Source organism: Heterocephalus glaber, unplaced genomic scaffold (assembly GCF_053883595.1).
Source record: "Heterocephalus glaber isolate CG9 unplaced genomic scaffold, H.glaber_assembly_v1.0 deba00001004, whole genome shotgun sequence".
In the NCBI taxonomy this organism is placed as follows: domain Eukaryota; kingdom Metazoa; phylum Chordata; class Mammalia; order Rodentia; family Bathyergidae; genus Heterocephalus; species Heterocephalus glaber.
Genome location: NW_028258179.1, coordinates 6,629,299 through 6,656,704, shown reverse-complemented (window position 1 = coordinate 6,656,704; position 27,406 = coordinate 6,629,299). Strand labels below are relative to the sequence as shown.

The 27,406-nt window shown below is 47.4% G+C and overlaps 1 long non-coding RNA gene across 1 annotated transcript; it reads left to right on the top strand.

The window, feature by feature from the left end:
• LOC147828580 (uncharacterized) lies at window positions 1-26,512 on the top strand. The gene is made up of 3 exons (XR_015450591.1): window positions 1-291; window positions 14,426-14,568; window positions 25,004-26,512. It is a non-coding gene; the product is annotated as an uncharacterized LOC147828580 (long non-coding RNA).
• Window positions 26,513-27,406: the final 894 nt, after the last annotated feature.

Here is a 27,406-nt window from a genome sequence, read left to right as displayed (position 1 = left end):
TTGAACTTTGGATCCTCCTGCCTCGGGCTCCCAGAGTGCTGGGGTTAGAGGTGTGCTCCACCACGCCTGACTTATTGCTCTTTCGTGAAAGCACCTGTCCAGCAGGTGTGCCCACAGGCCTCTGCCCGCTGAGCCCCTTCCTAGGTACTCAGGCCCTGGAAGACTTAGCGCTGTGGATTCTCCTTGGCAGAAGCTGAGCACTCTGGACACCAGTGTTCCCTTCCACTGTGCCCAGGGCTTCTCCTGCTGAGCGCTGCAGGGACTCCGTCCTCCCTGCTCCCTGGAGGTCAGGTGAGGCTGCGCGGTTTGCTTTTGCCAATGAGTGACGAAAGGAGGTGGTGCATGTTCCGGGGGGCAGGGGTGGCATTCTAATAGCACCGAGGAGCACCCCAGCATGCTCATCCCAGGCGTGCTCATCGGCCGTAGCAGCGCCTCAATGTGGGGCTCAACCCCAAGCCCTGTGCGGAGGACGGCGGCCCTAGACCTGCCAGGGCCTTTGCATCAATAACAACTGAACTTTGTGACTTTAAGCCCAGGCGTTTGGGAGAGCCAAGCCTATTCTGACTGATGAAAATTTCAACACTGAATTAACCACATCTGAACCAAGGCTGTAAATCAATCTCTTATAGGTAGAGTTCATATAAATCATTTTCCCAGGGCCTCATCCCTCTTGGGGCAAGTGAAAACAGGAAATCTCTAAATCCCCCAAGCTAGACAATAGGTCCTGAAATTGCAGAGATCCTGCTGGGTACAAATCGCAGGAAGAAGCAGTTTTGTCTCCTTGCCATTCTTCAGAAGGAGGAACAGGAGGGGCCGGGGACCTGAGCTCCCCTGGCTCCTCACCACCAGGGAGGAAGCCGCACACCCTCAGCTGCAGACAGCAGCCACACAGCACACACAGCACACACAGCACACACAGCACAGCTCTGACCCCAGGCTCCGACCCTGGGCAGAGCCCAACGCCCAGAGCTAGGCCACAGAGAAGCAAAGTAGGAGCATCACTGGGCAAGCGTGTGCTTCTCAAGCCATCCTACTCTTGAGAAACTTCGAAATCTCTAGTGGTGGAAGGAGCCCTGAAGTCCTGCCCTTAGCTGTGTGATTGTGAAGACTGGGGTACAGTCACACACCCCACATGGGCCAGAGGCTGAATGCCAGACAGAGGTGAGCTCCAGACAGAGGAAGAAGGTGGATGCGTGGTTCACACGATGCCAGTGCTTGCTGGATGGGACTCGGAGCCTGACCCACACAGTGCGGTGGATCCATTTCTCCATCCTCCTGGTCTGAGGCCCTTTCCCTCTTGGGCACCTGGTCGTGGCTCCCATAAGGCAAGGACCAGAGTCTCATTTACACGGAGGTGACCCTTTGGTCCAGGCACAAGGGCCACGCACAGGCACTTCTGTTGGGGGACTCATCAACCTCCCCGCTCTGGCCCATTCCATCCCATGGTCCGGAATGACAAGAACACTTGAGCTCATTCCTGGCTTGAACTTTCTTCATTATGGAGTCGATCCTGCCAACCCCATTAATCTGTTTCTGTGCCATGTTGGCCCGGGGATGATGATCATCTATCTTAACCCACGACACACACTTCTTTCCTTTTGGAAAATTAATGCACTAATTGTGAAGGAGCTCTGCCCGGAAGCTCTTCCAATGGCCCAGGCTCTGCCTGATTCTGAATGTGGCAGGACTTTTGTCTGACCTGACCTCCACATACTCAGTGCTTCGGGGAAGCAGAGCAGGCCTAACAAGGCAGCAGCAGAGGTTACTGTCCTAAATGAATCCCCATGCAGAAATGATTCAGGCTCCCCTGAAATGCAGAGATGAAGCAGTTTGTCCATTGCCAGTGAAGCTTGTGACCTGAACATTCTGCAACACCAATGCTGGCCAAAGGCTGTCACCTCCACACTTTGGGAATCAGCCTCAAGGTGCAAGGAGATCGCAGCCTGTCCTTGGCTGCTCAGTTTATTTTAAACTCCTACTTCTGTAAAGCAGGAAGGTGGCCTCAAGTAAAAAAAAGAAGGAAATGGGGAGAAAGACTTGGCCCCGAACTGCCCCTAGCATCCCAGGCTCAGGCTTGGGGGATCAGGAATGTCTTCACTTCCCTTTGTTTTATGTTGTCTGCATCTCCCAGAAAGTCACCCTGGAACTCCAAGAAAGCCCTTCAACTTAGGAAAGCTCCCAAGGTGCGCACTGACTTTGAAAGGTTCAAGGTAACTCTATAGTTTGTATCAACAGTAGCTGTCCAGAGGTAGAGAGAAGCCAGGACCAAGGGTTCACCTTCTTGCCCCATCTTGTCCTCCCTAAGTCACATGTGTGAGCAAGAACCCCAGAACTTAGGGTGAGTGGGGTTCAGAATGAGCCTCGCACAGCTGGGTCACCCCTGCCTCCCACAGTGGCAGGAGGAAGCACGTTCTCATCTCTCTCTCATCCCATGAGCTTGCCCTTGAGAGAAATCAGCTGTGGAATGGGCCACTGGGTCCCTGGGATCCCCCCGAAGAGACAGCTCCGAGACTCGAGGGAGGGAAGGCCGAGGTTAGGGAGAAGCTTGGCTGCACATGGCAGGAATGTGAAAGGCTAGTATCAAGGGACTCAAGGAACGAAGGGCGAGTCCAGTCCTGGGAGAGCGGGGGACTGCTCATTACTCCCAGCTCCCTGTGTCTGGACCTGAGCCCAGATGATAGTATTAAATTCATGTGACGATTGCTCATTTTGATGGTTAGTGTGGCAATAGAGTTGTAGCTTCCAGAGAGAATGACTCACCCTATTCTAGGCAAATATTCCTTGCACATAACTGTCCCTGCTCGGCTACAAGGGCAGACGCTCCCTCAGGGTGGTCTCTTGGTAACTACACTCCCCTTGCTCATTAGGGTTGAAGTGCAGTGAGAAACGTTTTTGAAGAGGAAGACTCCGTTCTCTCCAGACAGGTTGGAAGAGCAGCCTCGGGAGTTACAACCTCCTGTCCCTTGGATCTCTATCTGAGTCTGTTGTCAGAAGGGGCCCATGAACATGTACAGCTTGTGGTTAGATGCTTCGGAAATGCCTCACCGAGTGCCTCTGGGGACCCGGGTTAATTATTTGCTAGTGTTAATAGTTCCTTGTGGGGTCACTGCCAACTCAGCCCTTGGGTCTCAGTTGCAGTGCTTCTTGCCACAGAGCCAAACTTGGAAGAAGTCACGGCAAACGTTCTCTAAGGTCTCTGCCTCGTCCGGGTCCGGTTTGCCCAGGCACTAACTAACCCTTGCAGAGCCCCTCGGGCCTGCCCCAGCCACAGATGGAATGTAACCCTGAGTCCAAAAGGCATCGTGGGCAAGCGTTCTTCAGGCGGGAGTTGTCTTCTGCTCACCTTCAGCCCACCCCAAATAGCTGCCAGCGAACCCGAGAACCAGCTCCTGCAGGGACTAGGAGAAGGCCCACAGGACAGAGGGAAAGCAGCATTAATGAACGACAAGTGTGAGGCTGGGTATCCTGCAAGAGCAAACTACTGCAAGTTGTTCCCTCCAGTTCCAAGGGTTCCAGGAGGGAGTCCGCGCAGGCCTTAGAGGCCCAGGGAGGAGGCTCCCTGCACACTCTCCCCGGGAAAGGTGGAGCCACGTGGCCCACCTGGGCCCAGGCTGACATCTGGGGCCATCGCTTGGCTTCATCCCCCAGGCATCATGATCCCGACTCGCCCCCGGACCCCCACTTCCTGGATGACCTCTGCTGACCTTGTGGGCACACTTGCTGGGCTCTAGGAAGTGTGTCCCTGGGTGTGGTGTGTGATGAATGCCTGCAGAGCTCTCTCAACACAAAACCTCCTGCTAACGAGGAGCAGAGATGCGAGACAGGATGTGGTCTTCCCGGTCCTGAGTTAGCCAAGCTCTGGGCCGGGTGCCTTGCCTCAGTCACCCGCCACTTCCTGTCTGCTTGACAGCAGCAGAGGTGTGGAGAACAGGAGGAGGAGGAGCCTCCCTCTGAGTTCAGCCCTGGGCCTAGCGTTGCTCTTTGCGCTTCCGTAGAAGAAACATTCAGTGTTTACTGAGGGAATCCAGTGCCTTAAAATTCTCTTTTTATAGCCAGTGTGACAAATTATGAGACTTGTGATGGAGAAAGTTAAATAATGATTGCTGGGACACGTTTTATTGCCTCTGAGCATTTCTGAGCCTCAGCCCAGAGAGCAGCGACCCGACTGTGGAGGCTCAGCCTGGCTGTCTGCCAGGGCCTTTGCCAGCCTTGGCCTGCGAAGCAGAAAATCCAATCCACCTACTTCACCAGGGCCACACGGGGAGTTGTATGGCCCCTTTGTCTTCATGGTTTCTCCTACCGCACTGATGTTTCTAGGCTTGTGTTATGTCCAACCCAAAATCTTATGTCCAAGCCCTAACACCCAGAACCTCGGAATATGACTGTCTTTAGAATTAAGGCCTGGAAGCGAGGATGAACACACAGCACAGGCACTAAGGTGGGCCTGTGTGCAGTATGCCCGGTATCTCTAGAAGAAGATGAAATCTAGACCAAAAAGAGGCTTGGAAATGCGAGTCTTTGAGGGAGGAGGCAGTTTGGCAAGGCTTTGATAAACACAGATTTAAAACTCAGCCATGCAGGCCAGAGGTAAGGACAATGTCACCTCCACGTGCCTGGGCCCCAGCAGCGGGCCATCCCTCAGGCCCTTTATTAAACTCATTTATGCACTTGCAACCCACATCGGGTATCAGAGGTAGCACCGATCAGCAGGAAGGTACAAGGAGCACTTTCTTTAGCATGAAATGATTACAATGGTTTCAAGAGCATCTTTGACAAGACAGAAGGGTTATTAATTAGATTTTGAAGTCACTTGAGCTTTGGTTTTACTGTGACCGTGACGTCCCTTAGACACGTCTTGGACATGTCTGGGTCCAGGGTGAGCAAATTCTGCAGAGGAATGTGGGCCCCGCAGGCCAGGGTGGGCCGTCCAGCAGGGGAAGTGGCCTCGATGGATGAGAGGCACAAATGGACTGGTGAGCTCCAGCCAGGTAGGTGGGCCAGGGTGAGCCAGGGAACTGAGAAGGGGACACGGGAACCACGGCAGAAGCCAGTGGGCATGGGGGGCTTTTAATGCCACCAACAGAAGGGGCTTGAACTGCAGCCTGTCGAGGAAGGGTAGCCCTTGGGGATTTTGAGGAGGAAGAGCCTCGTGTGCATTCACTTGAGAGCAAAGGCCCTGGGGCAGGTAGAATGGAGACGAAAGTACCACGAGGCTGAAAGGAGATTGGCGAGGTCGGGCTGTCCCTGGCGGTTGTTTCGAGCTTCATTCCTTCCATGTGCTTCTGTTTCTTCAGCTCTCACAGAGCATCAAGGCAGGGGACCCACCAGCCCGGCCCCTCCAGCTTTTTGAGAAAATGATCAGGCTACACAGGGAGGTGGAAGGGGATGGTGAAGACCTGCAGGGGGAGCTGCTCCATTCCGGGGTGCTTTTCTGGCCTGACCAGTGGCTGCGCCTGGGCTGGCATCACACAAGTGCCCGACAACAAATCCCAGCAAGAAGCAGGTTCTGGTGTTTCCTGGAGCTGACGAGAGGGACCTGGAGAGAGGCTAGGAAAATAAATGAGGCTGCTGTTCCAGCCTGCCTGGTTCCTAGGACAGGGCAACAGCCTACCCTGCCTAGTGGGCATCACACAGCCCCCAGCTTCCACACTCCAGACAGGTGTGTGTCTTAGCTGACTCCAAGGCAGCAGACCCCGCAGTGCGTGGCTTAACCCACGGAACTCCACGGCCTTGCAGCTCTGGAGCTGAGATGCTCTACGTCAAGGTGCCAGCAGGGTCGGACCCCTCAGAGGCCAGCGTTCCTTTCAGGTCGCAGGCAGTCATCTTCTAGCTGTGTAAACACACTATTCTTCTTTGTGCGCACTCAGAAAAACAAGAGGAAAAGGAGCACGCTAGCAACTCTTCTTATGAGGACACCAGTCACATGGAGCCGGGCCCCATCCCGATGGCCTCACCTAAGCTTAGGTACTGGACCCCCCCAAACAGAGTCACACGAGGGGTTAGGACTTCAGCACATGAAGCTGGACAGGTGACACTTCCATCACAACACGTCTTATATCAGACAGGAGCTTCCCCAGCAGTCCCCCACGAGGAACCAGGCAGGAAAGGTAACTGCTAACACCAGGCACACCCGGTCTCTATGTGCTCCTCTTTCCTGCAATGGAAAACACCCCCAGGGCCAAGGATTTGGCTCAGTGTCCCGCTGCCTGCCTGGAGAGTGCAAGCCTCCAAGTTCGATCCCCAGTACCAAAAAAAAAAAAAAAACCCACAATGAAAACTTCTCTCAATGGGGGTCATGCAGGCCCGAGGGCCACATGCTACCTGCCCAGGCCTGTAAGTTCAGGCCCGCACTCCACAAGTTTCCATTCCCAGGAACTCTGATGTTTCCCGGAACATAAGACGGGAACCTGTGTGCAGTGGACTGATGTTCCCCAAAGATGTCTGCATCTTTATCCCCCAAATCTATGACTATGTCACCTTATGCGGGAGGAGGAGAAGAAAGAGGCTGAGGTGGTGGATGAGGAGGAGAAAGACTTCAGAGACGCTCAGTTAAGGACCTGAGAGGAAGAGGTTAACCTGGATTACTGGGTAGATGCAATATCAACACAAGACTCCTTGTAAGAGGGAAGTAAGAGGGTCCGAATCAGAGAAGGAGATATGAAAGACAGAGGCAGATGAAGGAGAGAGGAGAGACAGGAAGGTGAAGATGCTCTGCTGCTGGCTTTGACTATGGAGGAAGGAGTCATGGGCCAAGGAATGCAAGTGGCCTCCCGATACCAGAGAAGCCCAAGCCTTGGATTCTTCTCCAGGGTCCCGGAAGCAGTACCGCCTGGCCATGCTGTTTACACTTCTGCCCCCAGGACTGCCCCCAGTGAGGGAATGGATTTGTGTTGTTTTCAGACTCTAAGTTTGTGGTAGTTTGTTAGAGAGGCAATGGGGACCTCATCCATCTTTGGACACCTACTGTTGTCCTTTTTCCCAGGGGCTCCCAGCCAGCCAGTGCCTGTCCACACGGCTGTGCTCAGAGGTTCTTCATCTTCAACAGGAGCTTCGGTAGTAAGGCAGGGAGGCTGGCTTGGGGGATGCTAGCCCTATGCAACTATAAACCCAGAGTCCACTACTGCAGGTTGGTATGCTTTCAATGACACTCAAAGCAACAGTAGTTGCCAGGGCAAAGTACCCTAACTATCACTTCAGCAACTCTCAGAGATGCTGTTGTCTGAATAATTAATTGCAGGGTTGCTGTGTTGGCTGCCTTGAAAGTAAACACTGGCTGCGTGTGATCTTTATTATAGGATGGATGAAACTATTAAAATGGATGATAGTGATATTTACTTTGGTCCTTTCAACTATAGTATCCAGTACTTCCAAGGAAATGCCTTCAGTCTTAAGTGAGTTCTGTGTCCCTGATTTAATCAAGCAATCCACGTTGTCTCAGAGTCACTGGTGGGAAGCTAGAGGAGAACAGTTTGCAGATCTCTGCAGGGAAGAATGTTTTACAGATTAGAGTGGGAAGATAGGAGCCCCAGAGTAGACTACAGTGTGGATCTACCAGGATGGTGTGAGATATTATGGGATCTTTTCTGGCCCTGCAGAAGTGGTGAGATGTCACCTATAATCCTAGCACTCTGGGAGGCCGAGGCAGGAGAATAACAAGTTCAGACTCAGCTTGGGCAACTTACTGACTTAGAGAGACCCTGTCTCAAAATTTTAAAAACAAATTTTTTTCAAAGGGCTGGGGATGTTTTGCAGAGAGAAGGCCCTGGGTTCAGTTTCCAGTACGGGAAACAAAAAACAAAAGAAAACAAAACAAATGAATAAATGCAGCATTTACCATTAAGATGGTGCTCCTCCCCACTGAACTGCTTCCACTCTTGGGGCTGGTAGGGTCGCCCTGACTCTCAGCATGAATCTCCCTGTGCCCCACGGAAGGCAGAAGCCAGACTGCATAGAGAAGGCCCAGAAGATAAAGGTTGATTGCTTTTGTGCAGGAAACACTAATTCTGAAGAGCCAACAGTCACATGTTCCTCCTCATCTCTCCATGTGGCCTGCCTGCCTTTAAGGTCCAGGGTCCTATTACTAAGTCAGAGAGCAATAAACACAAAAACCTTCTGTACCTCCAATCCAAAGAAGGAAAGGACTGCGTGATCCTTGGCAGCAGTGACAACAGCCAGCTTGAAACCACTTCAAATCAATCAACATCTTCATACCAGCAACCACACTTCTAAAGCCAGCCAGTCAATAACAGCTAAGTCTCAGTAACCACGATCCCACTAAAGGACAACTAATTTTCCCCCTGAAAGTTCTCCAATCCCCAAAGACCATACTTCTCAACCTTGACAGAACACCAGCACTGAGTTTTCAGAGAGACTCATGTGTCCCACACACAACCCTCCTCTGCTTGCAGACCAATGGTCTCAGTTTTTGGTTTCAGATATCAAGTGGTGGCCTCTTTCTTCAATAGTAGTGGTTGTCTCTTGTTTGCAAGTAGCTGAGCCATTTACCCCACAGAGAAAGTCAGCATTGTGCTGAGAAATTTTTGTAAGTTCTCTAGGTTAAAAAGAGAATGCCCTAGTGTATACATTTTGCCAATTCCTATGGTGTAAATTCTCCCACCATCATTTCTCCCACCAAATTCTTACACTATCAAAGAAACAAAAATCTGCTCACAAAATTCCTGAAATTTTAATAATCAGCTCCTATGAGTTGGTCCAAGCCACCTTCTGTATACCATTGACTAAGGGATGAAGTGTGAGGGGCAGAAGAAATCCACCATTACCCAGGGCAGAGTGGCACCATTAGCCAGTCTCCTGGCCCAGGCTTGGTGCCCACAGGAAAGCCAGCATATGATGCCTGCTGTGGGATGGGCATGCACATCTGCCCCATGTAGACACAGAGAGACACAGGACAGGGGCTCCTGTGAAACGGAGTGGTGGTTCTACCAAGCTGGAGGCACAGCCAATCACACTGAGATGCAGGTGAAGGTGGATTTTGTCTGTTCCCTCCTTAATGCCACAGGCCAGGAATAAGGAGGCCAGACCCAGCACCTCCACTCCAGCCCATCCAGAGAGCTTGAAATCAAACATGAGGCTAAAACTCTCAGGAGAACAGGGTTGAACCTTCTTAACCAATGGAGACCACTTTAGTGACTGAGTGTGCTGGAAGGTTATGGGAAGGGTGTTTGCTTCCCAGTGGAAAAGGAAGATGGGGCTGGACATGTGCAGTTAGAGCCCACCCTCGAGGAGAGGCCTGGAAAGTGGGGTCCCTGGAACACCCTCCCACCTTCTACCAGGATGCATCCTGTTTGTCCACACTCAAAAATGATCCGAGATGGTTTAGATTGGTGAGCACGCGGGTGCCCCCCACAGCTCTGCTGCAGTTACTCTGGCTCTGCTGGCTTTGCTGTGTGGCTTCCAGAGTCAAGGCCACCCTAGGCATTGACCTTAAGCAGGCAGATGGCAGAAGAGCATGAGACTGGGATATGAGGGCCTTCAGCAGACCAAGCTCGGATTTGCTACACTTCAATGACACCCACCTGCCACAGAGGAGCTGCAGATGTCGCCGGTGAAGGCCGGGAATGTGAAATAGTTGGAGGAAGTGGGTTGAGTATTTGGTTGGCAGTTTCTGCCACATTGGCTTCCTGCACATATAATCACCTCTAATACTCTAGAGTTTTAATTTTCTTACATATTTTTGTGTGTTTTTCATGGAATCATTGACCATTCTAGAAGCTGCTTATTTTACAGGGTGTCTTATGAACATCTTTCTTAGCTGACTGATAATTCTACACCATGAATTTTAGTGCCCAGGCCATAGGCTATTGGATGTAGATGTCATCCTGCAATGAATGAGTCAACCTGCCACATGACAAGGCCTTACTTGTGCGGACAATTTTTCCCCTCTTCTAATGGAATGTCTCATTTATTTTTACTGTTTTTAGTAATTTGCTATATTGGGAATTTCTGACCATTCTAGTTGTCAAACACAAGCGTGGAGCTTAGTGGACTGGGATGGGCAGGAATAGGCACAAGTGATCATTTTCATCAGCATAAACTGGCAAACGAAGCCATCAGGATGGATGGACATGTGGCACCATATTACAGGAGAGCTGGGCCAAAGGGGGAGGCTGGGAGGGCCTCGTCATTCAGAAGCCAGTCCCAAGCCTTTCTGCTCATTACTGTCTCACAACCTCTTGCCATTAGTTTAAAATTCAAGGCTTCAAAAACTAACCTGAAAGAGAAGATATTTGGAACCTGAATAACACCATCAGCAAAAGAAACACGAATTAAATTTCACTTTCAGATCTCCTGGTGAAAGCCAGGCATAGAGGAGGTCTCTGAGTCCGTGTGCTGCCACACGTCTGCCCTCCCTGGAAAGTACCAGGTCTGTACCAGGGGAAGAATCTCACTATGCCAAGCAGGGGCTTTGGGACAAGTTGCTGGACCAAGGTTGGAATGTCCCAGGTGGTATCGAAGTGTCTCTGGGCCATGTGACTTTGCCACTAAGCTGGCACCAGGGCAAAACAGAGAGTCACACTCAGCATCCCCCTTAGGGGCATTGTACCAGAGTTAAAGGGTTTAAGGGACTTGCCTCAACTGTCTCTGGCTGTGGGATCCTTTTGTTTCCCATTCAACAATCCTGCCAAGACCCAACTAGTGCAGAAACTTGACATCATTGTAGAAAAAAGAATTCACTGAATGAAATGAATCACTTGTTACAAAAGTGCAACCCGCAGGCATTGAGGGTGAGATCTGTCTACTTTCTCAAAGAGCAAAGGTGTGGCAATGTGGTAGCTTTTGTTGAATATCAGAAACCTTCCCAGCCTTAAAATTAATGTGAGAGATGGATTTTCAGCAAACAATGAGCCCTTTCCTACAGTAACACCATTTTCTGGCCTGGGGCCTCCACAAAAGATCTCTGTGATTTTATGGCTGCTGATTTATGGCTGCGGCTTCTCCTTCCTTTGGAGAGGATTATCTGATATCTCTAATAAAGAACATTGACCAACTCCTGCAAGCCAGAGCCCGGGGCCAGTAGTGCACACGTCCCACCAGGCATGTGTGCCAACAGCCTCAGCCCCAGCCCTGGTCCCAGCACTTGCAGGTGGGACTATTCTGATGCCGTAACTTCAGGGACCATGGAAGGTCCACCAGTCCACAAATGGGTGGAGTACAACCATCCAAATTGGTCATTTCAACAGCCACATGAAGTCCTAGGGAGTTATAAATTTGAGCCAGGACCCCTGGGTCTGAATCGTAACTCTCCCTGGGCCTCTGTCTCATCATCTTTAACATGACAATGATGGTCACATGTAGCCCATAGTGTGAGTGTAAGGATTAAATATGTTGATATTTGGAAAGCACTCAGAGTGAGCCCCCAGGGTCATTGCGGGGCTCCACAAGCCTAGCCCAGGTTCAGGTGCCAGCCATGGCTGCTGGGCCTTCTTGGTGCCTTGTTGCCACCTAGTGCCCAGCAGGGTAACTGAACCCTTCCCAGTACAAACAGCAGGTACCTGGGGGAAGAAAGGGACACAAGATTCCATGGGAGTCACTTATTTCAGGAGCATCTCCAGGATGGGAGTCCTCGGCACACTTTGGACAATTGTAAAGTTGAGAATCCTGCTCCTCATTTGGAGCCCTCCTCCTTGCATTTAACATGCTGCTGTACTCCACAGTTTCCAAAAATGAATGGCAATAGGAAACAGGAGGCACAGAGGTGGGTTAGACCCAACTCTGGGTGTATCCACGGCTGGTAGGGAGTCACCGTTTCCAAGATTCCATTGTACTCTTCCTAGATCAGGGAATAAGGAGGTAGAAAAAATACAGATTCTGCCCTCAGAGAGTTCAGGCAAAGCCCCTAAGGGGAAAAGTGCAATTAATCCATGGGCATCGAGGAGAGTTCCCCCCTTGTCCTCAGTCCCAGCTGCACAGCACAACCCCCCTGGGATCTCCTGGGAAGCTTTGAGCCCAATGGGGCCGTGTCCAGAACAGCAAACCCGAGTCCGGCCAGGTATCTGTGTTTTCAAGAACCCTGGTGCACCCCATCCCAAATGTGGTAGGGTGTCAAGACTGTGGCCTCGAAAGTGGAAAGCTTATGGGCCTTCCTGGGAAGTCATGTGGCACCCTCCAGCCCAGGGTCCTCGAGCCAAGGGCGGGTGGTGGTAGTGGCTGCTCTGGCTCTTGTGGTTGGGGGACCTGCACATGGGCCAGGAACTTCCCGTGGCACCAAGGGGGAGACCAGCCTTGTTCTCATCTACTTGATGGATGCGGGGCTGTAGGAAGAGGAGGAGAAGGCTTGAAAACTGCAAGCAGCCATGCTTCAAGTGGAGTCTTTCTCTCTAATCCACCTTGCAGGTCACATCAACGGGTGGTCGAGGTTGAGAACCACTAGCCCGACTGCCAGCATTTCCCCACAGAGAACGTGATCTGAGGGAGCTTGTTTAGTGTGCTGACTCCTAGGCCTCTGGCCAGACCCACTGCATGAGCTTTTGTGGGTGTGAGGCTGGTTACCTGCACACCTGCCCGGGGCCTTCTCCTCATGGACCCAGGGCTCCAGGCCGGCTAATGCCAATTCTACTGGGAGCCCTTGCAGATTACAGAGGGGGTTCCCAGGCTCTGTCACTTAGTATTCATGCAGGAGGGAGCCAGGAGGAGCTCAGGGGTGTCAGAGGGATGGGGAACCCAGGTGCTTGGATGCCCAGAGATAGCATTTCAAAGTCAGACTCCCCGTGGGGCTGGTGGATCTTGAGGTCACTCTTCCATATTTCCTTTGCCTTCAGCAAGCATTTCAGACCCTACTTGAGCAACTGCAAGAAGCTGGGGCCTGGTTTGGAGCAGGAAATTGGCTGTCGAGATCACCAGCCTTGCTGCCATGACATAGGCATCAGACAGGTCGCTCCAGGCAGGCTCCAGCCAGCTGCATTCCTCTCCTCTAAAGGCAGCACAAGTGAAAGGCTTTCCTGGGCAGCCGTGGGGATTCCAGCTTCCCTGGTATCCTGGTCTGACATCAGCAGTCCTTCCCTGGGGGATCCTGAGGAGACCCCCTTCACCTTCTGAGCTTGCACATCCCACGAGGGGGCTGCTTATTCAGACTTCCATTGCCAAGCTGATAGTGACCAAGCTTCTCTGCTTGATCAAAGTCTAGTCAGGCTTCTGAACATTCTCCAAGGCCCATCTGTGTGCTTCCTTCTTAGAATTCATTTTTAGCAAGAACACCACTAGGTCAGTTTAGCAAGACGCCCCACCAAAGGCTGACCACACTCGGTGTCTAACCTGGCTCACCACCCTTTGCCACCCGCAAGGTGGCGTCTTATGACCCTGGCTGTCTTCAGCAAAAATCCTTTAGGCCAGTTCAGTCACCACCCCCCCCCCCACCGACCTCTGCCATTTCCCTGTCCATAGGCTATAAACTCCTTCTTGCCTTTGCATGTGTCCGTGCCCTCATCTCCTCTTCTATAAGACGTCATCACGATCAGGGCCACCCTCATGACCTCCTTTAACTGAATTCCTTCTTTAAAGGTCCTATCTCTAGAGTCACATTCTAAGGTCCTGGAGATGAAGACTTTAACCCTCTGTGAATTTTAGAGAACACAATTCAGTCTGTAACACCATGCACAGAACACATAATTTCATGACCACTGGGAAAGGGAGTTGGAAAATTAAAGAGAACCAGAAAAACCCATCAGTGAGCTACTCACTTAAAGGGGGCCCTTACATCTCCGAGTGCCCTGCCGTTTCGGAATTCTTACACTTGACCCCAAGCCTTGCACCCCTTCTTAGTCCTGCCTGGCCTGGAAGCCCTACCATACATCTCAGTCTGTCACACTCTCATTTCATACTTCCTGGTCCCTCTCAACCCCTATGCCTTCAAATTTCCTCAAGTATTTCCATGTCCTTTGAAGGAAAAAGAAAAAAAATATTCATGGTTAATGAATGATACCATATCGTGAAATTCTTTGACAGCTGCTACCTCTCCATCTGTGCCGAACAGAAGGCTGGGTACACCTTGCGGTGGTGCTGTCCGGCTGTCATCTGGTGGGATGTGACCAGCCCCCCACCCACCCCACAGTTACTGCACCCACCTGGAATGTAACAGCTTGGAGAGCACTCCCCATGTGGCCCCTTTCCCACCACAGTCCACTAAAATGCAAAGTTGATCATGTTGTTTCCCTGCTTAAAAAAATTTTAATGACTCCTCATTGCTTACAGTAACAGTCAAATTCTTTACCATGGATTATAAGGTCATTCATAATGGAACTGGATAAAATAAAATCTACAGTAAGTATTTACATTCCTTCTCCCCTGTGAGTTTGCCCCCTGTGGCCTTACACACACACACACACACACACACACGCACGCACACACACACACACGAGTGCCATCTCGGAAGGAGGATGACTGATTTGAGCTTTAATTCACTGCCCAGGGCCAAGACTGAGCTGCACGGTTTGATGGCTCCCACTGGACTGACCTTCTGCAGAAACAAAGGCAAGCTGCTAAAGGCCTGGAAGACCTGACTTCTGGTCCCCAAGGGGCAGTGGGACTCCGGTCTCTGGCTGTAGCTCCCTGGTAAGTACAAGGGTCCAGGGCAGGGTGGAGAAACAGCTGGACCCTAGCAGGAGCCCATCATCACAGTAACATGAAACAGATCTCAGCAACTGCCTAGAGAGCTCACATAATGATTCCAATCTGAGAGCAAGCCTGTGCGTGGAGCTTAAACTTTAATAAACGTTTCCTTGAAAAGTATACCTAGATATTCACCTTTTCTTTTGAAAAATAAAAATAGCTAAAATTTCTTAGGCACGTATTATGTGACGTGCATTTTATATATCCTCTCTCTTTAGCCCACTTATCCTTCTTATGCCCTTTTTACTGGTAAGGAAATGGAGACTTAGATTAAGTAACAAGTACACATCACTAGTTAGTTGCAGAGCTGGGGAACTAACTTAGACCTGCAGTGTCCCCACACCGAGGCAGGTAATCTCTGTGCTGGAACATCTGGCAGCTCATCTGAAACAAGGGCCAGATTGCCCTCTGCAGAGCCTGAGCTGGGGATTCAGGTCCTTATGATGCATTAACAGTGGCCTTTTGGAGACTCTGGCAAAGGAGAGAGGATGGAGGATGCAGAAGGGGAAGCTGCTAAGCAAGAATGTGCCCTCAGTTAAAGTCTAGCCTTGGTTTGGTCCAAGTGTGTGTGTGTGTGTGTGTGTGTGTGTGTGTGTGTGTGTGTGTGCTTGCATGCGGAATATAAAATGCACCATCAAATTGTTCCGGCTGGAGGCAAGGACACCAGGCTTTAATACTTTCTGCATCAGTCAGCACTCCAATAACTTGGAGATGAGTTCTCCAGGAGGGAGGGGGAACCCAGCAGCTTCTCCTTCTCCCAAACTGCACGAATACTGAAGCAAACAGTGACATTTCTCAAAGTCTCTAAATTGGGATAAAAACGCTATTGGTTCCTGTCCATAAACACCGGTGTGTAACCCCTGAGACAGTGCTAAAGCCCTAGACTGAAATCACAGAGGTCCGGTGGCAGGGAGAGCGCCAAAGGGCTCCTGTGACCCCACCCACTGACACTCACGGGCTCAGTGCCTCAGAACCTCTGACTGACTCGCTTCTACCCAGTTGAATGGGGCAGAGGTGATGGGGTATGGAAAATCACTTTCTTAAGTTACGTTATTTAAGGCTGCAGACAGGCAGGTCTGTGGACACCCTACCGAGGTAGCAAGTCGTGCGTAACATGCCGAATCAGCCTGCGGCAACAATCCACTAGACACCCCCCCACCCCCACCCCCGCTCCTCTGTACAGCCACCTGGTTCCACACTGCAAAGATGCAGAGGACACCGGACCACCAGACCACGGTACTGAGTCCCGCCGCTCCTGGCCCAGAGGTAGGGGCTTCCCGGCCACCATCCCTCCTGCTGCTCCCAGCCCACAGGAAAGGGCTTTTGGGCCACCATCCCTACCCGCTGCTCCTGGCCCCTGTCCCACCTCTCCCAGCTCAGAGGAGGTAATCCATGCAGGCGCCAAGCACCCCCTCCTCAGTCAAAATGAGAAAACACGTAAATAAGTCTCAAAACCAGACTTCCAGGTCACCTACAGCAACCCCAAAGGGAAATGAGATGGACCGTTCTGATACTCAACCACCTGGACCCACTGAACTGGCAACAAAAGGGGATCTGGAAAAAATGAAATCAGAAATAATTTCTCAGATAATAGGAGAAATTGTGCCCCTAGTGCAAGACATCATTAATAAATCTAGAGAGGAGCTGAGGAACATGATGGAATCCCAACATAAGAAACAAATGGAATCCATAAAACAGATGCAAATAGATTTCCAGGAGATGAAAAACTCCATTGAAAGTCTACACAACAGAATGAGCCAATGTGAGGACAGAATTTCAGATATAGAAGATAAGATTGAATTAATGACCAGGAAAAGAAAAATTGCTTCAAAATTATAAGGGAACATGACAAATCAATCCACCAGCTGCTAGATGATGCAAAGAAGAATAACATAAGACTGACTGGAGTCAATGAAGAAAGAGGAGAGAGTGCAGATGACATTAAAAAAAACTCTTCACAGAAATAATGGCAGAAAACTTCCCAAGCAGGGGAAAACAGCTTGACAGACAGATAAGTGAGGCATATAGGACTCCAAATAGCCTTGATCAAAAAAAATCTAGACATAGGCATATAATTGTTAAGATTCCAGAAACTCAACAGAAGAACAAAGTTCTCCAAGCAGTCAGAGAAAAGAAACAAATCACATACAAAGGAAAGCCCATCAGAATCACAGCAGACTTCTCAACACAAACCATCAAGGCAACAAGAGCTTGGCGTGACATATTCCAAGCCCTAAAAGGAAACAGCCTCCAACCCAGATTGATACACCCTGCAAAACTATCTTTCAAAATTGATGGAGAAATAAGATAGTTTCATGACAAAGAGCACCTTAGGAACTTCGTGAATACCAAACCAGCACTCCAAAGAATTTTACACAATATCCTAGGCACAGACATTGAGGATCACAACCCCAGGAAGCAAAGCAGAATGAACTCATCTGGCATGACAAGAAATTAAATGGAAAGGGGGAGAACCCAACAAAAAGAAAAAGTCATGGCAATGGCAAGTCAATACGTTTCAGTTATAACCATCAATGTTAATGGTCTCAATTCACCAATCAAAAGAAATAGCCTGGCAGAATGGGTCAAGAAGCAAAATCCAACAATATGCTGCATACAAGAAACACACTTAATTCAAAAGGAAACTCATAGACTGAAAGTTAAAGGGTGGAAAACAATACTCCATGTGACAGGAACCCGAAAAAAAGCAGGAGTAGCTATCCTCTTGGCAGATCAAGTAGATTTCAAACCAACACTGATTAAGAGAGGCAAAGAAGGACACTACATCCTTGTAAAGGGAAGAATCCAAGAGGAAGAGATGATAATCATAAATATCTATGCACCAAACACTAGTGCGCCCAACTATATAAAACAAATACAAATGGACATGAAAAGTCATATATGCACTAATACAATTGTGGTGGGGGACCTCAACACCCCACTGTCACAAATAGATAGATCAACTAGGCTAAAACTAAGTAATGAAATACTAGAACTCAATCGAACTCTTGAACAAATGAACTTAACAGATGCTTACAGAGTCTTCCACCCCACAAAATCAGAATACACATTCTTCTCAGCTGCACATGGGTCATTCTCCAAAATAGACCACATACTCACACATACAACATGTTTAAGTAAGTGCAAAGGAATTGAAGTTATCCCCTGTATTTTATCAGACCATAGTGCAATGAAATTGGAGATCCATAGCAAAAGAAACTCAAAAACTTTCATAAACACATGGAAATTGAACAACACACTTCTGAATAACCAGTGGGTCACAGAGAAAATTAAAGAAGAAATCAGACAGTTCCTTCAATTAAATGACAATGACAATACAACATATTGGAATCTATGGGACACAATGAAAGCAGTCTTACGAGGGAAATTCATAGCAGTGAATACGCATATTAGGAAAACAGAACGAGCCCAATTAAACAACCTGATGCTGAACCTCAAGCTTCTAGAAAAAGAAGAGCAGGACAACCCCAAAGCTCATACAAGAGAGGAAATTATAAAGATCAGAGGAGAAATCAATGCAATGGAGACTAAGAGAATGATACAAAAAAAATCAATGAAGCCAAGAGTTGGTTCTTCGAAAGAATCAACAAAATTGACAAACCTTTAGCCAACCTTGTCAGAAAAAGGAAAGAAAAGGCCCAAATCCATGCAATTAGGAAGGAAAAGGGTGAAATGACAACAGATCCAGCAGAAATTCAGAGGATCATCAATACCTACTTCCAGAACCTATATGCCAATAAGATGGACAACACAGAAGAAATGGACAGATTCCTAGATACATATGAATTACCAAAGTTGAATGAAGAAGACCTAAAAATTCTGAACAACCCAATATCAACCAATGAAATTGAAAACATGATTAAAAACTTATCAACTAAGAAAAGCCCGGGCCCTGATGGCTTCACTGCTGAATTCCACAAGACATTTAGAGAGGAACTGCTGCCACTACCGTTTAAACTCTTCAATGAAATGGAAAGGGAAGCAATACTCCCAAATTCATTCCTGGAAGCAAACATCACCTTGATCCCCAAAGCAGAGAAAGACCCAACCGAAAAGGAGAACTATAGGCCAATCTCACTAATGAACATAGATGCAAAAATCCTTAATAAGATACTGGCAAGCAGAATGCAGAAGATCATCAAGAAGATCATACACCCTGATCAAGTGGGATTCATCCCAGGGATGCAGGGATGGTTCAATATACGCAAATCAATCAATGTAATACACTATATCAATAGAGCCAAGGACAAAAACCATATGATTCTCTCCATAGACACAGAAAAAGCATTTGACAAAATCCAACATGCATTTATGATAAAAACCCTACAAAAAATTGGAATAGATGGTCTCTACCTCAAACTGATAAAAGTAATCTGTGAAAAAACAACAGCCAATATCACACTAAATGGGCAAAAACTGAAATCCTTCACCCTAAAATCAGGAACAAGACAAAGATGTCCACTATCACCACTCTTGTTCAATATAGTTCTGGAAACATTAGCCACAGCAATTAGACAAGAGAAAGAAATAAAAGGAATAAAGATAGGAAATGAAGAAGTCAAATTGTCATTATTTGCAGATGACATGATACTCTATATAGAAGACCCTAAGAACTCCACCAAAAGTCTTCTAGACTTCATAACCAAATTCAGTCAAGTAGCTGGTTACAAGGTCAACACACAAAAAGCAATAGCTTTCCTCTACACAAATGACAGACTCACTGAGAGAGAAATAGGGCAAATAATTCCTTTCACAATAGCATCCAAAAAACTGAAATACCTAGGAATCAACCTAAAGAAAGAAATCAAAGACCTCTTCTCTGAAAACTATGGCACTCTGAAAAGAGAGATTGAAGATGATATCCGAAAATGGACAGACATCCCCTGCTCCTGGGTAGGAAGGATTAATATAGTGAAAATGGCCATACTTCCAAAACTGCTATATAGATTTAATGCAATTCCCATTGAGATCCCAGCAGCATACTTCATGGACCCTGAGAAAACAATCCAAAAATTCATTTGGAACAAGAAGAGACCCAGAATAGCAAAAGCAATTCTAGGTAACAGAGACATGGCAGGGGGTATCACAATCCCCAACCTGCAACTCTACTACAAAGCTACTGTGATAAAAACAGCATAGTACTGGCAAAGAAACAGACCTGAGGACCAGTGGGACAGACTAGAAGGTGCAGAAACAACGCCAGACACACTCAGCCACCTCATCTTCGATAAAGGAGCCAAACACCCTCACTGGAGGAAAGATAGCCTCTTTAATAAATGGTGCTGGAAAAATTGGGCTTCAACTTGCCAAAGATTAAAACTAGACCTGTATCTCTCACCATGCACTAAACTAAAATCAAAATGGATTAAAGATCTAAATGTTAAAATAGAAACTCTGAACCAGTTGGAACAGAGGTTAGGTAGAACCCTTGAAGACATCAGTGTAGGAAAAGATTTTATGACAAAACCTCAGTTGCCCGTGAACTAGCACAAACAATCAACAAGTGGGATCTCTTCTTATTAAAAAGCTTCTGCACAGCAAGAGAAACCACCAGCACTGTGAAGAGACAACCCACAATGTGGGAAAAAATCTTCACCTGCTCTTCCTCAGACAAAGGTCTACTATCTCGAATCTATAAAGAACTTTAAAAGATCAGACCTCCCAAATTTAAAGACCCAATCCAAAAATGGGCATCTGAAATGAACAGACATTTCTCAGACAAAGAAGTAGAAATAGCAAATCAATACATGAAAAAATGTTCAACATCACTGGTCATTCGAGAGATGCAAATGAAAACAACACTGAGATTCCACCTCACTCCAGAAAGGATGACTGCTACCATGAAATCAACCAATAACAAATGCTGGCAGGGCTGTGGGGAAAGAGGAACCCTGCTCCACTGCTGGTGGGAGTGTAGACTGGTGCAACCACTGCGGAAATCAGTATGGAGATACCTCAAAGAACTAGGACTGGAAGTCCCATTTGACCTTGCTATTCCACTGCTGGGGATCTTCCCCAAAGAATTAAAAGAATCATGCCACAGTGATATATGTGCGCCCATGTTCCTAGCAGCACAGTTTGTGATAGCTAAAACTTGGAAACAGCCCAAATGCCCATCAACTGGAGACTGGATAAAGAAAATGTGGTTTTTAAAAAATAAAATGGAGTACTACTCAGCCATACAAAATGAGAAATTAGAGACATTTATAGCTAAGTGGATGCACATTGAGGCGATACTCTTAAGTGAAATAAATAGGACACACATGTGTAAATACCGAATAGTTTCTCTGGTGTGAGAAACTGAAAGTGTAAATAAGGACTAAAATGTATAATAGGTAATGTGAAATAGGAAGAAAAGGGGCAAAGGGGAAGGAAGTGGGAGGGCTAGGGGAAAGGATAGAAGGGAATGGGATTAATATGAGAAAATGGAAAAATAGGAACAAAATCTTTGTAAATAGGGAGGACTGGAGGGGTTGAAGGGAGGGCTGGGCAAGGGTGAAAAATAAGAACCAAGACAGACTATGTAAAGGTGCCAATTTCCAATGATGAATGTCCTTATATTGTATACCTAAAATGTACCAATGATTAGAATGAATAATCGATAATGCAAAATAGGAGGAAAAGGTCCAAAGGGGTAGGGGTAATGGGAGGGGCAGGGGAAAGGAAAGAAGGGAAAAGAAAAATAATGAGAAATGGATAGAAATGGAAATAAAGTCTTTGTAAATAGGGAAGGGTGGAGGGCGTGAAGGGAGGGCTAGGAATGGGGAAAAAATAAGAACCAAGATGCATCATGTAAAGGTACAATTCCCAATGAGAAATATAATTGTGTTGTATACCTAAAATGTATCAATAAAAGAATTTAACAAAAAAAAAGTTACATCATTTAAGACTGTCTCCGCTGATTAGAGCAAGTGATTCTCTGGTTTGCCTTGCGGTAACAGCCATGCTGTGAAATGCTCTTGCTGAGGGCCCTGTGGCTGGAAACCGTGGGCGCCCCCTGCTGGTCTTTAGCAAGAAAACAGAAACCATGGGGAGAGTTTGCAAGCTGGTTACTCCGCAGTTTAGGATCCGAAAGAGAATGCAGCCCAGTCAACACCTTGATCCTGACCTTGTTAGACCTTGAGCAAAGAACTAGTGAGTCACACCCACACTCCCTGCAAGATGCCAAGTGTGTTGATCCAAGCTACTAGGCTTGCTAAGTTTGATAGACAGCAAAGAAAAATGAATATAGGGTGACACTGAATATTGGACTAAATTTGCGATTCATGGGGTGATTAACATTTATGTATGCTTAAATATATTCCAGAAATGCAAGGACTATAATTATACCTCTAGGAAAAAGAATTAGAAAACCATTGTCTAGTGTAGCATAATGAATTCACTGAACAACATGTAATTAAATGCAGCCAAGTTCATTCTGGGACTCTTTACAACACTTCATACGTATCATTTCGAGTAGACATCAGCACACAAATCATAATTTATCAAGCTACAAAGATGCTTTGATTCTCTAATTTGTTAATAAAAGCCCCCATTTTGCACCTCGTATAATTGCTCTACATTATTTAGAATATAATTATAATTGCTCTACAGTTTAGTGGTAGGAAGATTCCCATGTTATTTTCTTTTAAGGATGGTGTGTGTTCCTTTATGAAATGGGTAGTCAGGTGCAGCTCCAGAGGAGAGGGAAAAACAAAGTTTGATTTTATAGACAGGAAGTGTGAGTTGCCATACAGGGCCACTTAGGAAAAATCCTAGTTTAATCAGAGGCAGAAGACGGGACTGAGGTGAATGGTTAGGCCACAGCTTTATTCAGGTCCCCGTGAGGACCACAAAGCAGGGCGAGTGAGCAGTGTAGGGCTGCCCAGTTTGAGTCACCTTGCCTGGCTTTGGGCTGGAGCAGTGGGTCCGGACTGTCGGGCCCCTGGTCCTCAGATGAGCGACCTAGGAGAACATAATGTTCAGGATGCCCCAGAAACAGGAGAAGGCCAGCCTCTCAATGACACTCTCTAGGCTGGACCCCAAGAGATGGAGAGAGGGGAAGGGAAAGGGGACATGCAAAGAATGAAGCTGTGTTATGTACATGCACCAGCTCCCACGGTGACTGTAATCATGTACTGCAAATATGTACTAATAAAAACAAAAGAAGTGGCCAGCCTGGGAAAGGCAGTCTCTCTTCAGACAGAAAAGTATTTTTTTTTATATCAAAACATCATAATATACAGAAAAATTAAAAATATTTATAGTACAAAACAAAGACTATTTAAAGCTCAGGTCAAATTAACAAAGACAGACTAGCTATATTTTAGATGTCTTTATCTCATTTATCCCCCCTCCCATCCACTTTTACAGCACTGGGAGTTAGACCCAGGGCCTTCACACTAAGCTACATCCCAGGCCTTTTTATATTTTGAGGCAGGGCCTCTCTAAGTCCCTAAGTTGGCCAGGCAAGGCTTGAACTTGTAATCCTCCTGCTTCAGGCTCCTAGAGTCTTAGGGTTCCAGATGTGTACTATGGTGCCAGGCCCAGTCTCTCAGTTTAAAACTTCATCAAGATAGTCAAAATGTGGAGAAGAAAATCCAGAGGTCAATTTCAAGGTGAAATTTTTGGCATAAGTTCACCTGTGTAAAAGGATCTAGATCTATACATTCCATCCTCTGAACTTAATAACCCCTCCTTTTTCGGAATTTCCTGCCACCATTTTCTTTTATCAGAAAAACAAACAAACAAGAAGGCAAAAGCTAGGTGGCCACTATGGGCTCTGCAGACATGGTCCTGAGTGAGGTGGGTGTGGAGCCTTCATTCACAGACTGTCCCTCTTGCAAGTGACAGAGATGGGAGGGCACAGAGGTGGCTGCTTCCTGGGATGCCACTGCCCATGAGCAGAGGTAGCAGAAGGCTGGGGGCCCTGCCTGCCAAGGAAGCTGTGCCTTAGGAAAGAACCACACACTCCCCCCGCACACCAGTCTAGTTATAAGAAACCTCATAACTACTAGAACAGGACAGGAGTCAGTGTTAGCCCTGTGGCTCTAAGAATCCACCTTCCCGGAGCTGTGCTAGACCAGCACCTGGGCTGACGCTCCCCACAGCCTTGGCAGCAGCGTCCCAACCCAGCTCCCACTGTGCTGATCTCAGCACCCGGAGCGGCTGAGTCAGGATCTGACCCAGGGCCTGGCCCTTCCTCCGTTGGCCTGTGTGGCTTTCCAGAATTGGGAGTGGCTAAAATGCTTTGCAAACTGACCATGGAGAGCTGGATCTATATCACTCTCTATCCACCCACCAGCTGTCCATCCATCCATCCACTTCTTTCTATCTATCTATCGTCTATCTATCTATCTATCTATCAATCATGTATCTATGTGTTTAGATCAGAGACCTGAAAGCTACCAGCCCCCAGAGGGACATGGAGAGGGGCAGAATCTGCTGCAGCTGTCCTCCTGCCCATGGGCTGCTGTTGAGCTTAGGTTCTGAATGAACAGGAGCAAAAGCACAACCCTACAGCCTGGCAGTAGCTTCCACCGTGGTATGCAAATGGTGGTGCTAGTCATTAGCATGAGCAATTACAAAACATGTTGGAGATACCCATGGACTTCTCCCAGAGATGCCATTTGCATCCTGAGAAGCAGAAAGATTTGTTCACAAATTACTTCCCACCACGTCTATTAGCATTTCATTTCTGGCCCATTTATTTATTTATTTATGCTACCCACAATACCCAGGAATCCACTGATTGCTCTCTGGAGATGGCTTTCCCTAATGAGGACAAAGACATCTCCCTGTCACCCTGGATGCTATCATTATCACAACCCCTTTGTGGTCTCCCCAGCTTTCCCAGAAGCTGCTGTTTTGATCTTTGATTTGCAAATTTAACCTTTGCTTCCTGAGGTCTCAGCAGCTCTCCAAGGAAGGGCCTGGGTGTCTGGCCACGAGATGCTGGGCATCTTGAAGCCAGCCCACCTCCCTCCTGCATTTGGCACTGACCTTGCAGCCCAGTGCTCCTCTGTTCCTGAGCAACCTGCTCACAGCCCGGTGTCACAGAAATACTCCTTCTCAGATTTCTAGCCTTCCTCCCTCTGACTCACTCCCTGGAATCCCAGTCCGAGCCACCACACAGAATATGGACAGTGGAACACTCAGAGTAGGGGAAAGAGAATATAATTTTGACTCGGCAACTTAGCAATTCATACAGTGTGGCTTGAACCCATTTCTCTAAATATAAAATCATTTAACTCATTTCTATCATAACCACTTTAGGAAATGCTGTGTCTCTCCATTTTGCATAAATACAAGTCCCTCCACAAGAGCTGACTTAAACTGATTTTTTATTACAAAATATTTCCTTTAAATGTACAAACAGAAAGAAGACAAGAATTCATGAATTTGTTATGCCCAGTGCCTTTCTAAACTCTACAACCAAAGAAAATGAACAGGAAGATTAAGAAGGGCCACCAGAAGTGTTGGCCTGGCTGTCTGTGGAGTGTGGTGGTGCCGAGGGAGGACAGCAGGAAGTGGCCAGCAGCAGGGGGACCTCAAGGAACCTTGCCCCTGCACACCCACCCAGTGCTCCATGGGCGACAGCAGGGTGAATGAAAGAGCTACCCCTCCCACCATGGACTCAGAAAAGAAGGCACCAGGCACCAGGAGATGGCACCGCTGGTCACTCGAGCAGGTGGGGTGTGGCCACAGGTGTCCCCGAGAAGTGGCATATCTGCAGTGAGGGAAGAATACAATCACTCGTATTTCAAAAATGATAATGCCTCAAGTATGGAAAAGTCTGCTCTGGTACCTATGACCACTGCTTTCTGTAATAACCTAACTCATATTAATTCAAGTCTTTAAAAATTCAGTATTATTAACTTTCCTCCTGCTTCCTAACTGAACTGAAAAAGGTTATTTTCACTCCTGGTTCTCACCCAGAGGAACAAGGGTCCTCAGTAAATATTTGTTTAACAAATTACACAAGTGATAAATGAATTCTGTAATAAAAATCTCGACTTGCAAATAAAAATATTAAGTTCATTTAGTTCAAAGCACCCTTATGTAGGCCTCTGAATGCATTTGACTCTGCTCCAGAAATCTGCCTCTTCCAATCAGGAAAATAAAGAAATGAAATTGGAACAGGGCTCAGAGGGGCTTTTGAAAATGCTTCCGTTTCTCCTTTTCTGGTTAATGCATTTTGCAGGTTTTTGTTCTGTTTTCTTGGTAGTCTGAAATGATCAACCAAAGGGTACAAGAGTGATTTCCTGTGATGTGGGATGGACAACAGGCTTCTGACCCCGTCATGACCACTTCCATCACAACCCAGGGTGAGGCTCCCAGGCTGCCGGTCCCTTCATTTCCCATTTTCAGCTGCCTGCTCTATTATGTCCCCTTTTCTAGAGATTCTGCCCTCCTTTATATGATTCTAGGGTATGACCACATCATAACATATTGATATCTTTGCAACATTCACCTTGCTGAACCCCACAGGAGCTGTTCTCTAAGGGACATCTGCAATCAGTGCTGTGAACTTTCATGTTTTCATTCACGACAGGAAGTCATGGATATGTCACCTTGTCATCAATCCATCTCAAAATACTCCACTTCAAACACAATTACATCACTCCTGTCACTTTCCGAAACAGTTCTGGAAGCCCTCTTTCATATGTGTCTGTTGTGCTGCCTAGAAGTCCTGAACTGATTCGAAACATTTATCTATCATGGTCATTTTGGCTTTGAGGAAAAGCCTGAAGTTGTATGGTGGCAGATCTGGTGAAGGAGTGGTTGAGGACATGCCATGATGTTTTCAAGAGCTGCCTTTCCACTGGATGGCACTTGGCTGAAGCAGTCACTCTATTTTTGGTCCCACTTCATAAAGATATTCATGAAAGAGAAATCCCAGAACTGCTTCCGAAAGTGACAGGAATGATGGCATAAGTGTCTTCAAAGCCAGGGGAGGGGAGGGACTAATGGCAACCTATTTTGAACTGTAACACATTTTTATTTATTTTTTATTTTATTTTATTTTAGTTTTGGTACCAGGGATTGAACTCTGGTCCCTGCACTTGCGCAGCAGGCAGTGAAACCACTGAGCTAAATCCCCGGCCCTGTAACACACTTTTAAACTTTAAATATTCACCATCTATTTTGATCACACCTCAGGCCATTTTATTCATTATATTGGCTGAGTGTATAATTTATATAATGCATTTTAGAGTGCATGTGCCTTCTGTGTTTGATATTGAGGTTGCAGAAAGTATAGTAGTTCATTTTCTCATCTTCATGGTATTCCAAACAAGCTTACCATGAATGCTTTTTAGTCTTTAGATCTAAGCTACAAAAGCAGAGATGAAAGGAGGAGAAGGTGAGAAACACGACAGGATTTATTTTGTGGGTCATTCTCGGTGCAGGGGCTATGGGCTGAGCTCTATGCTGCCCACAACTGTATCCAAACATGCAGTGCGGAGGTCAGGCTCCCTCTGACAATCATGTCCCTTTTTTCTGTAGCAAGGGTGAGCTGTGGGAAGAGAAGGAGGCAAAAATTCAAGATGCCCCCAAGTCACCCTTCAGATAAACTCCAGTGGACTTCAGGAGACCCAGGGGCAGCCAAGCCTTCCTTGAAGCACTCAGGGGGAGGAGATGAGCTCTCCTCCCTGCAGGACTAGGGAACTAGCACTGAGTTCTGCCAAAAGAAGCCTCAAGATCTAGCACTGGGAGGTGAAGAAGTAGTAGACTTCTGAGCTCAGACCCCTCTCCTGCCTTCAACTAAGGCAACTATAAG